This window comes from Vombatus ursinus, unplaced genomic scaffold (genome assembly GCF_900497805.2).
Source record: "Vombatus ursinus unplaced genomic scaffold, bare-nosed wombat genome assembly UNPS02014770.1, whole genome shotgun sequence".
NCBI lineage: Eukaryota > Metazoa > Chordata > Mammalia > Diprotodontia > Vombatidae > Vombatus > Vombatus ursinus.
In genome coordinates, this window is record NW_020954548.1 from 4,377,507 (window position 1) to 4,382,319 (window position 4,813).

Genomic DNA, 4,813 nt, shown 5'->3' on the forward strand with positions numbered 1-4,813 from the left:
TAGACAAGGGATTAAATAATAATATCTTTAAATTTTCACATGATATTAAGGACGTTTGAGAAAAAAAAATCAAAAGGGACAAACTACAGGAAGATCTTGCTAGCAGATTACTTCTAGGCCACAAAGGTGAGAGGTGAATTTTACGATGAGCAAGTAAAAGGCACTATGTTGGGGTGGGGGTATTCCAAACTAGAGGCATACCTTGACATGAATATTTGGCCAATCAGTTCATTATACATATTGACAACCATCTCCCCACAAAAAATAACACTGGAACATCTCTCTCTACTGCCCACTCTTTGTCTATTCTCAATCATTCATTCATTAAATAAATAATTATTTAGTACCTAATCTGAGTAAGTAGATTTTCAAGGCACTTCAGAGCTTCTCCTCATTCAAGAGGTATGCTGCTGCACATCTGTATGATTAAGCAATGTGTATGACAAAGCTGTAATCATTAGTCATTCCACTCTCTTCACTTTCTTTTCCTGGATAAGAGCTCTGAATGACAATAGCTAAACAGAGGGCACTATTGGCCATGCTCCAACCTATACTTGTGTGACCTTCAATTTGACTAAGAGCTTATGTGTCTGAGATTGTCAGTTACTGCCCAATAGAGAAGTAATGAGTTTGGTGTGAAGTAAATTTAGTATTTTGCATATTTGGTAAAACCTGGCCCATGAGTCACGACATATAGATTAAGATGATATTGTTATTTTGTTCATTTGTTTGTTGTTGTTACTGTTATTGTTTGTTACAAGCTTGTTATTCCATTAATATGGGAACTAAAAATGAGGAAACTCCTTCTACCATTTCAGATCAACACCTGCTTATTGTGTAACTTGGAGAATTGCCCAAAGCAGTCTACAGATACTTAGAATTTGGCAGATCCTGTAAGGTAACACACAAAAAATTATTTTGTTCAGAGAGGAGCCAAGAGACACAGTGAAATGAGAGAATGGAAGGATTCAAAACATGCATAAACAGAAATTTTACTTCTAGGATTAAGTAAATCTTTGTTTTTTTCTACTTACAGATAACTAAGATGTATTTTTTTTTTATTTCCTGGAACTAAAATAACCCTAATTATGGTTAAAATGTATGAGCAAATGCTAGGGATACATTTCTGAAGTCAAAATTTTGAAGCCAATAATTTAATGCAAATAAGAAGTTCTGTCAACTCTGCCTACCTTCCCCTGTATTGTCTGTTCTTGTAACATCAATAAAATAAAAACAGGGAAAGGAGAAGGCCTATCCTTGCTCCTCACTCACTATTACTACCAAATCTTCCTTGTGGTGTCTTCTCTCTGTAAGGTCTCTTCTTTTGAGGTTTATTCCAAGCACATATGTAATGTAGGTCACAACCTTGTTTGTGTAACCTACAGAACTTTACATCATTCCATTTCCTGTCTCAAGGAGTCCAGTATCTGCATCAGAACCTTGCAGTTACTGCAACTCCTGCCTTCATAAATGGTGACTTCAATATAGTTGTTGATATTCTCTTAGATGGCCTAATGTCCCAGTTTATTAATTTCTCCAGCTCCAATTACCTATACTCCCAAGTTATTTCACCTAAACCATCAGCATGGATTATCACATGGTCCATTATTCTTATGGTTTCCTGTAACTGATCTTGAATTCTGAAATGTTTCTTTGTGATTCTGTTTTTTCCCCTAGTTCTCCTTTTATCCAACTCTCTGCACATAGGCTCTAACTTCATTGTGAGTTCTAGTGCTACAGAAAGTTCACTCCCCTTGTTTTCTCAATATGTCACCAAACTTTCCTTGCTTCAAAGCTTTGATTTTAAAGTTGCCCATTTAACTATACACTGTCTCGAACCTGTAATTTACTTGCCTTCCTGTCTTATTGCCATTCATATCGTGTCAATCCTCAATCCTTGGTAATAAAAGTCATCAACCTTATCACCTTCTCCCCTAGTGTTGCTAAATACCACTGGAAAAAAATGGTATTCCTAACATCCTTCCTGATTAGGCACTGTCCCAAGTGGTTTACAATTATCTTATGTGAGAGACTAGTGAACAATAAGGAGTTCACCATGACTAACGGTGACCCCAAGTAACTGAAGGGCAAGATGTCAGTTTATGCCCTTTTTGTGCAAACTTGCTTGGAAGAGCACAAGAAGAAGAATCCAGAGGTTCCTGTTAACTTTGCAGAGTTTTCTAAAAGGTGCGGTGAGAGGTAGAAGACTGTGTTGGGGAGAATCATCCAAGTTTGATGAAACGGCAAAAATCTGATAAGGTATGATATGATAGAGAAATGAAAGACTATGGATCAGGAAAAAGAAGAAGGATCCCAATGCACCTAAATGGTCACCCTCTGTCTATTTCCTATTCTGAGCAGAATTTTGTCATAAGATCAAGTCTATAAACTCTAGAATATCCACTGGGGGTATGTCAAAAAAACTTGACAAAATGTGCAACAATCTGAGTGATAAGAAGCAACCTTATGATAATAAGGAAGCCAAACTGAAGGATAAATATGAGAAGGATGTCACAGAATATACATTGAAAGGGAAGTTTGATGGGGCAAAGAGGGTGGCAAAATCTTCCTGGAAAAAGATAATGGAAGAAGATGAGGAGAATAAGGAAGATGAAGAGGAGAAGGAAGATGAAGATGATGGATGAACTTGTACCATGTTCTGTCTCCATGTGAATACCAGAGAGTAGAGGAAACACCTTTAAATGAAACACATCTCCTGTGTGATGGTGTTAATTGCCGTCATTAGACTTAATTGACTCTTTCACATAGCTTCTCAAAGTGCTTTTAGATAGACATTGTAACCTGTTTACATGAAGTGGTCCACATAGATATTTTTGGAGCACCCAGAAACTGTATTAAAATTGTACATATTTGCAAACATTTTTAAAAATAAAAAGGGGTTCTAATATTCTCCTTACTCTGTGCACTTTTGTTGTTGTTGTGATACAAAAGCATTTACAAATGTTTACAGGCATTTTTTTGATGTGAAAGGTGGTGTTTAACCACATGGTTATTGGCTAAAAAATTCTGCTTTATAAACTGTACATATTTATAGTTTGTAAAAACAAAAACAAAAACAAACCATACCTCTAGACAGATTCTTGGGGTCCAGGCTTGAAAAGGGAGTGAGGCTTGTCTGCCTTTCCTAGAGGGCTGCAACCCAAAGCTTACACTGTGAGGATATATTGCAGATATACTGAAGTGGGGGTTCATTTAGCTTAAAAGTTGTGTTCCTGTTTATATAGTGAAAAAGCACCCAGCTCCCATCTTTGGTGTCACAATGGGGTTGGGCAGTCAGCTGGCATAAAAAAAAGTGTCTGGATTTTTGGTTTTATTTTTAGTTGAAATGCAGCATGCTTTTTTTGTTTTGTTTTTGTTTTTGTTTTTTAACTTTTATTTATTGATTTTTCATTTTCAACATTCACTTGCACAAGATTTTGAGTTCCAAAATTTCTCCCCATTCCTCCCCTGCCCCCCACCCCATGACAGCCTGCATTCTGATTCCCCCTTCACTCAATCTCTTTTCCTTTCTATTACACCTCCCACTTCTCATTCTCTTCTGCTTCTATTTTCCTGTAGGGTAAGATAGATTTCTATGCCTCTTTGCCTGTGTATCTTATTTCCCAGTTGCATGTAAAAACAATTTCTAACATTCGTTTCTAAAACTTGGAGTTCCAAATTCTCTCCCCTCCTCCCTCCCCACCCACCCTCATTGAGAAGGTAAGCAATTCACATAGGCTATACATGTGTAGTCATGCAAAACACTTCCATAATAGTCATGTTGTGAAAGAATAACTATATTTCCCTCCATCCTATCCTAGCCCCTATTTATTCTATTCTCTCCTTTGTCCTTGTCACTCCTCAAAAATGTTTGCTTCTGATTAACTCCTCCCCCAATCTGACCTCCCATCTATCACCCCTCCTTCTCTTATCCCCTTCCCCCCCTACTTTCTTGTAGATAGATCTCCAAACCCACTTAGGTGTGTATATTATTTCCTCCTTAAGCCAAATCCAATGAGAGTAAAGTTCACTCATTCCTTCTCACTTCCCACCTCTTCCTCTCCACTGTAAAAGCTTTTCCTTGCCTCTTTTAAGTGAGTCAACTTACCCCATTCTCCTTTTCCCTTTCTCCTTCTCCCAGTACATTCCTCTGTCACCCTTTAATTTTCTTTTTTTTTTAGATATCATTCCTTCATATTCAAGTCATTCTGTACCTCTGTCTTTATATATTCCCTCCAACTATTCTAATAATGAGAAAGGTCTCATGAGTTGCAAATATCATCTTTCCATTTAGGAATGTAAACAGTTCAACTTTAATAAGCTCCTTATGATTTCTCTTTCCTGTTTACATTTTCAAGCTTCTCTTGAGTCTTGTATTTGAAAACCAGTTTTTCTATTTAGCTCTGGCTTCTCAAGAATACATTAAATTCCTCTATGTCATTGAATATCTATTTTTCTCCTCATTGATTACACTCAGTTTTGCTGGGTAGATGATTCTTGGTTTTAATCCTAGCTTCTTTGACCCCTGGAATATCATATTCCAAGCCCTCTGGTGCCCTAATGTAGAAGCTGCTAAATCTTGCATCATTCTGATTGTGTTTCTACAGTATTTGAATTGTTTCTTTCTGGTTGCTTGCAATATTTTCTCCTTGACCTGGGAACTCTGAAATTTAGCTATAATATTTCTAGAAGTTTTCCTTTTAGGATCTCTTTTAGGAGGTGATCAGTGGATTCTTTCAATTTCTATTTTATGCTCTGGTTCTAGAATATCAGGACCCCTTTCCTTGATAGTTTCTTTCTTTTTCTTTGTGAG

At 36.9% G+C, this 4,813-nt stretch overlaps 1 pseudogene; it reads left to right on the forward strand.

The window, feature by feature from the left end:
- The first annotated feature begins 2,056 nt into the window (after positions 1-2,056).
- Positions 2,057-2,645, forward strand: LOC114043815 (annotated as a pseudogene).
- The last annotated feature ends 2,168 nt before the right edge of the window (positions 2,646-4,813 follow it).